This window comes from Nomascus leucogenys, chromosome 1a (assembly GCF_006542625.1).
Source record: "Nomascus leucogenys isolate Asia chromosome 1a, Asia_NLE_v1, whole genome shotgun sequence".
Classification (NCBI taxonomy): domain Eukaryota; kingdom Metazoa; phylum Chordata; class Mammalia; order Primates; family Hylobatidae; genus Nomascus; species Nomascus leucogenys.
The window spans coordinates 24,363,453-24,373,755 of record NC_044381.1 but is presented as its reverse complement, the minus strand read 5'-3'; the positions used below and the strand labels follow the sequence as shown (position 1 = coordinate 24,373,755).

Sequence of the window (10,303 nt, the reverse complement as noted above, 5' to 3'; positions counted from 1 at the left end):
ATTTAAAAAAAGAAATAAATAAAAATTTGATTGGAAGACATAAAATTGGATTTGAAATCTATCAGCAGCATTATAACAGTAAATTTTAATACTACATTGGACAAAGAAAAAACTCATGTTTCTTTTAAATAAAATTTTAGATTTTTTTATTATACTTAAAGTTTTAGGGTACATGTATACAACGTGCAGGTTTGTTATATATGTATACATGTGCCATGTTGGTGTGCTGCACCCATTAACTCGTCATTTAGCATTAGGTATATCTCCTAATGCTGTCCCTCCCCCATCCCCCCACCCCACAACAGGGCCCGGTGTGTGATGTTCCCCTTCCTGTGTCCATGTGTTCTCATTGTTCAATTCCCACCTATGAGTGAGAACATGAGGTGTTTGGTTTTTTGTCCTTGTGATAGTTTGCTGAGAATGATGGTTTCCAGCTTCATCCATGTCCCTACAAAGGACATGAACTCATCATCTTTTATGGCTGCATAGTATTCCATGGTGTATATGTGCCACATTTTCTTAATCCAGTCTATCATTGTTGGACATTTGGGTTGGTTCCAAGTCTTTGCTATTGTGAATAGTGCCGCAATAAACATACGTGTGCATGTGTCTTTATAGCAGCATGATTTTTAATCCTTTGGGTATATACCCAGTAAGGGGATGGCTGGGTCAAAAGGTATTTCTAGTTCTAGATCCCTGAGGAATTGCCACACTGACTTCCACAATGGTTGAACTAGTTTACAGTCCCACCAACAGTGTAAAAGTGTTCCTATTTCTCCACATCCTCTCTAGCACCTGTTGTTTCCTGACTTTTTCATGATCGCCATTCTAACTGGTGTGAGATGGTATCTCATTGTGGTTTTGATTTGCGTTTCTCTGATGGCCAGTGATGATGAGCATTTATTCATGTATCTTTTGGCTGCATAAATGTCTTCTTTTGAGAAGTGTCTGTTCATATCCTTCACCCACTTGTTGATGGAGTTGTTTTTTTCTTGTAAGTTTGTTGGAGTTCATCGTAGATTCTGGATATTAGCCCTTTGTCAGATGAGTAGATTGCAAAAATTTTCTCCCATTCTGTAGGTTGCCTGTTCACTCTGATGGTAGTTTCTTTTGCTGTGCAGAAGTTCTTTAGTTTAATTAGATCCCATTTGTCCATTTTGGCTTTTGTTGCCATTGCTTTTGGTGTTTTAGACTTGCCCATGCCTATGTCCTGAATGGTATTGCTTAGGTTTTCTTCTAGGGTTTTTATGGTTTTAGGTCTAACGTTTAAGTCTTTAATCCATCTTGAATTAATTTTTGTATAAGGCGTAAGGAAGGGATCCAGTTTCAGCTTTCTACATATGGCTAGCCAGTTTTCCCAGCCCCATTTATTAAATAGGGAATCCTTTCCCCATTTCTTGTTTTTGTCAGGTTTGTCAAAGATCAGATGGTTGTAGATGTGTGGTATTATTTCTGAGGGCTCTGTTCTGTTCCATTGGTCTATATCTCTATTGTGGTACCAGTATCATGCTGTTTTGTTTACTGTAGCCTTGTAGTACAGTTTGAAGTCAGGTAGCATGATGCCTCCAGCTTTGTTCTTTTGGCTCAGGATTGACTTGGCAATGCGGGCTCTTTTTTGGTTCCATATGAACTTTAAAGTAGTTTTTTTCCAATTCTGTGAAGAAAGTCATTGGTAGCTTGATGGGGATGGCACTGAATCTATAAATTACCTTGGGCAGTATAGCCATCTTCACGATATTGATTCTTCCTACCCATGAGCATGGAATGTTCTTCCATTTGTTTGTGTCCTCTTTTATTTCATTGAGCAGTGGTTTGTAGTTCTCCTTGAAGAGGTCCTTCACATCCCTTGTAAGCTGGAGTCTTAGGTATTTTATTCTCTTTGAAGCAATTGTGAATGGGAGTTCACTCATGATTTGGCTCTCTGTTTGTCTGTTATTGGTGTATAAGAATGCTTGTGATTTTGTACATTGATTTTGTATCCTGAGACTTTGCTGAAGTTGCCTGTCAGCTTAAGAAGATTTTCGGCTGAGATGATTGGGTTTTCTAGATATATAATCATGTCATCCGCAAACAGGGACAATTTGACTTCCTCTTTTCCTAATTGAATACTATTTATTTCTTTCTCCCTCCTGATTGTCCTGGCCAGAACTTCCAATGCTATGTTGAATAGGAGTGATGAGAGAGGGCATCCCTGTCTTGTGCCAGTTTTCAAAGGGAATGCTTCCAGTTTTTGCCCATTCAGTATGATATTGGCTGTAGGTTTGTCATAAATAGCTCTTATTATTTTGAGATACATCCCATCAATACCTAATTTATTTAGAGTTTTTAGCATGAAGGGCTGTTGAATTTTGTTGAAGGCCTTAAATTTCATTTAAATTTAAGTCTAATGGTACTATGGAGTATGTAGAATAGCAGGGACTCATTCCTATAAGTACTTGGGAAAAGTGGTTATCTAATAACATTGGTCAAATTTGTACTCTACTCACCGTATGTGGTTCCTGAACCAGCAGCATTGGCATCTCCTGAGTGCTTGTTAAAAATGCAGAATCCTGTGCCTGTAGTCCTAGCTACTCGGGACGCTGAGGCAGGAGAATCGCTTGAACCCAGGAGGCGGAGGTTGCATTGAGCTGAGATTGTATCACTGCAGTCCAGCCTGGGCGACAGAGACAGACTCTGTCTCAAAAAAAAAAAAAAAAAAAAAAAAATGCAGAATCTCAGATTCTGCCTCAGACCTGCTGAAACAGAATGTCATGCGCATGTTAATATTTGAGAAGCACTGATCCATGACCCAGAGATTTTACTCCAAACACATACCTTAAAGAACCTCTTTCACCTGTGTTCCAGTGATGTGATCAAGTATGTTTGTGGCAGCATTTTTTTTGTAAATAAAAACTGAGGCTAACTCCAGTCCATTAACAGCAGAGTGGACAAACAAATTATGGTATAGCTATATAATGGAACACTATGGATCGGGAAAACAAATGAACTACAATTATACACATTAACACGGTGACACTCACAAGCATGGTGTTGAGTGCAAGAAGCAGATCACAGGATGATACCACTTACATAGCATTCAAACAGGTGAATTATCCTGTTTAGGATATACAAATATGAAAAAAGCGAGGGTGCCAGGCGCAGTGGCTCACGCCTGTAATCCCAGCACTTTGGGAGGCCAAGGCAGGTGGATCACCTGAGGTCAGGAGTTCCAGACCAGCCTGACCAACATGGTGAAACCCTGTCTTTACTAAAAACACAAAATTAGCTGGGCGTGGTGGTGCATGGCTGTAATCCCAGCTACTCAGGAGGCTGAGGCAGGAGAATTGCTTGAACTCAGGAGGCGGACGTTGCGGTGAGCCGAGATCATGCTATTGCTGCACTTCAGCCTGGGCAACAAGAGTGCAACTCCGTCTCAAAAAAAAAAAGAAAGCAAAAAGCAAGGGTGTAATTATCACAAAAGCCACATAGGGTTATCTCTGGGCGGGTGGAGGAAAAAGGCATGATCAGTATACACTGGGGACTTTTCAGACATTGGCAATGTTCTATTTCATAACCTGGGTGATCACTACATAGCTAGCCATTTTGTTGATATTTCTGAAATCCTGCATGTGTTTTATATATTCTTCTGTATTTCACAATGAAACATTTTTAAAGAAATTACATTCATGAAAATCAGCTTGAAGTTTCACACTAAATAATTAGGTAAGATATTTTTGTGGAAGTTTTATACAAATTTAGTAGTTAACAGTCTCTGCAATAGTTTCCATTTGGTTTTTGTATTAAAATGATTTAAAGTAAAAATGTCATTTTTTCACTAAGCCACATATAGATGTTCCCAAATCCTTTCCACTGTAACCCAGTAGGGGGTTCAAATATTGTTTTCTTTGTGTGCCATGACATAAAACACATTGTGATGCAGGGAACTAGAGACCAAATTATTTCCAAGGCATTCAAGGCTCCAACCTTCCCTTGCAGCTTTATCTGTTGCTCTGCTTCAAATTCTAGCTGTTGGATTCCTGGCCTTCCTCCAAAGTAACTGCCATGCCATTAAGCTCATGCTTCTTCTGGATGACCACGAACAACTCTAGGGTAGTGTGCTATACCATACATTTTGGAATATTCATGTAACAGAATAGTGTGTTTGCCCCTCCCCTCCCCTCCCCTCCATTGCTGTGCCCTGGCCTCCCCTCCCCTGCCCTCCCCTCCCCTCCCCTGCCCTCCCCTCCCCTCTCCTCCCCTCCCCTCTCCTCCCCTCCCCTTTCCTCCCCTCCCCTCCCCTCCTCTCCCCCTCCCCTTCCCCTCTCCTCCCCCTCCCCTTCCCTTCCCTTCCCCTCCCCTTCCCCTCCCCTCCCCTTCCCCTCCCCTCCCCTTCCCCTCCCCTCCCCTCCCCTTCCCTTCTTTTTACACGGAGTCTCACTCTGTCGCCTAGGCTGAAGTGCAGTGGCGCAATCTCAGTCTCAGCTCACTGCAACCTCGCCTCCCGGGTTCAAGCAATTCTTTTGCCTCAGCCTCCCGAGTAGCCGGGATTACAGGTGCCCACCACCAAGCCTGGCTAATTTTTTGTTGTTGTTGTTTTGTTTACAGCCCAGAGGTCATTTTTTTTTTTTTTTTTAACACCTATTATGCCATGAATTCATAGGGAATAGGTTCCAGCAGCTCAGGCTCCTTGCCATTTGTTCTCACAAAGTGTGCTTCTCTGGGTGGAGCAGGCTGGTGCTTCAGTTGAACCCAGGTACCTTTCTCTTTGGCTTCTTTCTTTTTCTGATCATTTTCCTTCACGCGTTTCAGGAAGCCGTCTCGGCTCTTAGAGTGCTCAATGTGCTCAATACGCACATTAATTCTCTTGGCAAGAATCTTGCCCTTAACTTCTTTGTTTACAACAATGTCAACAGCATGCTGGGTAACATTGTAGACTTCTGGTTTTGCCATGGTAGCCCTTGTGGGGCACTCCTTTTTGAACAGTACCCATTCCCTTGACGTCTACAATATCACCTTTCTTATAGATTTGCATATACGTGGCCAAACGAACAACTCCATGTTTTCTAAAAGGCCTAGAGAACATATATCGGGTGCCTCTCCTCTTTCCCTTTGTGTTCGTCATTTTGGTGAATTACTGGAAGATGGCGGTTCCGGCCGAAAGGCAATCCTGGCTAATTTTTGTATTTTTAGTGGAGACAGGGTTTTGCCATGTTGATCAGGCTGGTCTTGAACTCCTGACCTCAGGGGATCTCCCTGCCTTGGCCCCCTAAAGTGCTGGGATTACAGGTATGAGCCACCACACCCAGCCAATATTTGCCTTATTTTAATGACTAGTTAGTCATTAAAATTCTATTGGGGACAATAGAATTTATGTGACATTGAATTGTGCTGTGCAGTTACTGAGATTTTTTATAAAGTGCGGTCTTTAGTTAACTCTAATATCTTTAATATTTTAAATAGGTAATAATATATTCAAGTTATGAAGCATCTACTCTAAACACTTGTTCCATAACAAAGCAACGAAGTTTAGTATCTGTGAATTTTTTGGAGGTTGGCAGTAAAAAGCTATGAAACGATATGAATGAGAAGAAACACCATGATATTTATGTTCTTCTCTTAAACTGCTTTTGAATCAAGAAATAAAAAGCATCTGTTAACTACCTTCTGCAACAATTAGGATGTTTCCCATCTCATGCTAAGAGACTATCAGTGAATTTCATTGTGTTGACCACAATCACTGCCAGAGATGGGTGATCAGCTGGTCACCCATCATCTCCTGGCCATATTGTATATCCCTTAAACTGCTGGTTCTCAACTTTGAATGCACATCAGATAGTGTCCAGGCAACACCCAAGACCATTTACAGCAAAATCTCTGGGAGTGGAATCCCAACATCACTTTTGTTTTTGGAAAGCTCCCTAGTTGATTCTAAGTGCTGCCAAAATTTAGAGCCATGCTCTTAACCTGAACAAACCCTCCCTACCCCTTGTTGTTTCTCCCTCCCAGTCCCTTTCACAGTACGTGCTGGAATCTTTCTTTGGATCAGGAACCGTCTCTGTATCTTTAATGCGTTCTTGGAACATAAACTCCTTCCTTAACAGAAATATCCTAAGGGCTCCCCCTCTCCAACACTTTACACTCCACGTACCCAAGTCAGGAGGTGACTGGATTTTTTGCTTGCCTCTGCACCTAAGGCCCCTTCCAAACCACTTCTCCTTCTTGCAAAATCTCCTACTCCTTTGAAACTCATTCATGAAGTTGTACCAACTTCCTACCTTCCTTACTGCTGCCATCTGCTATCAACCTCCTCACTCACTAAAGATGGTTCACCTCACAGACTTCTCTTTCCATCCCTATTCCCATTTTCTTTCCCTGAAACCCATGTGTGCTCCTGGCCTCAAATCCTTGACCTGCTGAGTTCCAGTCTTCCTCTACCCCACTTCACCTCCTTCTCATGGTCACCCCAGTCTTTGTCTTCCCTGGAAATTTGTTTCTCAAATCTGTTTTTAAATCTCGCTCTGCTCATCACCTCCTATTCTCTTAAAGTTTGCTTGCTCAGTCACTGCCACTGCCACCGTTCTTTGACCTTGTCAAGACCTCTAGGCCGGGCGCGGTGGCTCAGGCTTGTAATCCCAGCACTTTGGGAGGCCGAGGCGGGTGGATCACGAGGTCAGGAGATTGAGACCACGGTGAAACCCCATCTCTACTAAAAATACAAAAAATTAGCTGGGCGTGGTGGTGGGTGCCTGTAGTCCCAGCTACTCGGGAGGCTGAGGCAGGAGAATGGCGTGAACCCGGGAGGCAGAGCTTGCAGTGAGCCGAGATCGCGCCACTGCACTCCAGCCTGGGCGACAGCGAGACTCAAAAAAAAAAAAAAAGAAAAAAAAGACCTCTAATCCTCAGATACTCCTTTTTCTCTGGCTCACCAGCCTCTTCTTAGCTTCTCCTCTCTACTTCTCCAGCCTTGATTCTATACTGCATCAGTATAATCAATCCCTCGAAAGTACTGTCAGCTTCTCTGCATCCCCACTTGCTACTGGACTCAACTACCAAGACCCAATCCTGCTCCGGCTTCAACTCTCCACCTTTGGTTGCCTGCACACGCAGCAGGGCTCTGAGGTCCTAACAAACCTCATGCGGGCACTCAGCTACGCCCAGAAACCATGCTCTGCTTAGCCACTGTGAAGATAACAATTTCATACCTTCTCCTCAAAACTGCCTGCTTGGAAAACAGAAACTATCAGATGGAAATGCCATCTTCCCATCCCCAAATCGACAATGCTCTCTAAGCTTGTGCTCACTTTCATCCCACTGGTTATGGTGGAGGAAAGACATAACCAACACCCATCTGTCCCATTGTGCTCTGAATCTATTCTTTTTTTTTTTAAACTTCTAGCTTTATTGAGGCATAATTGACAATAATTGCTTATATTTAAGGTGTACAATGTAATTATTTGATATATGAATGCACTGTGTAGTAATCACATTAATTAACATATCTATCACCACAGTTACCATTTGTGTCTGTGTGTGTGGAGGGTAGGGTGAGCACACTTAAGACCTACTCTTAACAAATTTCAAGTAAACAATACAGTATTATTAACTATAGTAACCATGCTGCACATTAGCTCCCCAGAACTCACTCATTTTATAACTACAAGTTTGGGCCAGGCACAGCGGCTCATGCCTATAATCCCAGCACTTTGGGAGGCCGAGGTGGACGGATTGCTTGACAGATATGAGAAGTGTGATTTCTGTTCCCTCCAGTCTGGCTTCCTTCCCCATCACTCCATAGGAATTTTGTGTTGCAATCACCAACCTCCATTTTGTTTTCTCAACCTTACCTTTTTTTTTTTTTATTTTTTTTGAGACGGAGTCTCGCTCTGTCGCCCAGGCTGGAGTGCAGTGGCGCAATCTCGGCTCACTGCAAGCTCCGCCTCCCGGGTTCACGCCATTCTCCTGCCTCAGCCTCTCCGAATAGCTGGGACTACAGGCGCCCGCCACCACGCCCGGCTAATTTTTTTTTGTATTTTTAGTAGAGACGGGGTTTCACCGTGGTCTCGATCTCCTGACCTCCTGATCCGCCCGCCTTGGCCTCCCAAAGTGCTGGGATTACAAGTGTGAGCCACCGCACCCGGCCTCAACCTTACCTTTCTTAGCTCCAAGGGAATTTGGTAAATGATACTCCTTCCTTTTTGAAATGCTCTCCTCTGTTCTTCCAGGATAAAACCCTCTTCTGGTTTTTCTTTCCCTTCTGGCTACCCTTCAGTCTCCTTTGTTGGTTCCTATTCTACTTGATCTCCAAATATTGAGTCCTTCAGGCTATCTTGAGCCCTCTTCACTCTGGACTCTTCCTGGGTGATGTCGTGTTTGTTTCTAAGTGCCAACTACATGACAATGTCTTGCAAATTTCTATCCCAGTCCAGACCTGTCCTTGGAGCTCTCAACTAGGTAACCAACAGCCTGCACAGCACCTTCAGTGGGATGCACACCTCAGAAGCACCCAACTCAGAAGGGCCAGAGACTCCCTCACCACCACCCCTTTCTCCCTCCCATCCTCACCTCACTCATGACATCACATCATACCTCGACCACCCAGGGCTTCTGCCAGAAACCTGAGATTCACTCCTGGGTCTTCCTCTCACAGGCCCTTAGACTTTGTTCCATCTCTATCACTTCCCCACTGTCCTCCTAGTCACAGCCATCCTTGTCTCTGATCTAGGTAATTGCAAAAGCCTAACTGGGCCTGGGCGTGGTGGGTCATGCCTGTAGTCCCAGCACTTTGGGAGGCTGAGGTGGGTGGATCACCTGAGGTCAGGAGTTCAAGACCATCTTGGTCAACATGGTGAAACCTCATCTCTATTAAAAATACAAAAATTAGCTGGGCATGGTGGCGGGTGCCTGTAATCCCAGCTACTCAGGAGGCCGAGGCAGGAGAATGGCTTGACCCTGGGAGGCGGAGGTTGCAGTGAGCTGAGATTGTGCTATTGCAATCCAGCCTGGGTGACAAGAGCGAAACTCCATCTCAAAAAACAAACAAAAAGCCTAACTGGTTTTCCACTTTTTAGTTTCCATTTTCTATACAGGTGCCAAAATAACTCATTATCAAAGCATGTACCCTGACTTACCCTTCGATGGTTTCTCATCCCTTCTAGACAAATAACGCCCTGGCTGACCTGGCCCTGCCATTCTATCGAGCTTTATTTCATGCTCCTCTGATGATTCTACAAGGTACCAAGCTCTTTCTTGACTCATGCCTTTGTGTCTGTCATTCTCTCTGCTTGAAAGCTGATTCCCAGGTTGGAGTACTTTTTATCCATCAGCTCTGTTTACAGTCACCTCAAAGAACCCAGGTCCAACCACCTGATGCACAGCAGGTTCCCCTATTCTTTTCATTACTGTGCCCAGTTTTTGGTTTTGCCTTGTAGAATATACCAGTCTATTATTCACTAGTTTGTCTCTGCTTCTAGAATGTAAGCTGTATGAGGATGAGGGTGTCTTAGTCACAGCTTTATCCCAAGCCTAGCATGATGCCTGGCACATAATAGGCATTCCATTAGTATTTTGAGAGATCATCCAAGTTTGGCATCCTAATTTCACGTAAGGAAAGAAACTCAACTAAGGACCCATCATTTTCCTACTCACTCAGATTGTTGCACTGAGGGCAATGTAGTAGTTAAAGGAACATATTCTGGTACCAGACTTCTTTGGTTCAAATCCCAGCTCCTCCAATGACTAGTTGTGATGCTGGGGAAATTACGACCCTCTGTCTGTTTCCTCACTGGTAAATGGGGATTACAGTATCTATATCTAATAGGAGTGATACAAAGATTAAATGAATAGAAAGATGATGCCTGGCATATGATAATTCTGCTCTTCATTATTATATAAACCCAAAAAGTTTCTTCAGCCCCCCAACCCCTTACTGTGCTTAGAACACAAGAAACAATGTTCTTTGAATGATATAACCAATAATTTCCCACAACTTTTACCACTCAAGACAGAACCTATGTCTGGCCCATACAACTAGACTTTCTCAGATACTTCGAGGACAATCAAGATCCTCGTGGCAAAACAAACAAAACGAACAAGTCCTTCATGAGAGGACATCAATTTTGGTCGTGCTGATCTTTTGGAGAGCGTAGAGGATTCACCTGCTAAAACAGAGAATGCTATTTTCTCTGTCAAAAGATAACAAATAACAACATACTACTTTATTACCTGCATTGCCCCCAACAAGAGATTTTTGTAGCAATACATTAAGGTAGCAATAATAATTTTTAAAATCTTAAAATAATCAGTGGCCTATAAGGTTACTAAAAAA

General features: G+C 43.2%; 1 pseudogene; it reads right to left on the bottom strand.

Moving 5' to 3' along the window:
- Positions 1-4,620: 4,620 nt before the first annotated feature.
- On the bottom strand, positions 4,621-5,110 carry LOC100588806 (annotated as a pseudogene).
- Positions 5,111-10,303: the final 5,193 nt, after the last annotated feature.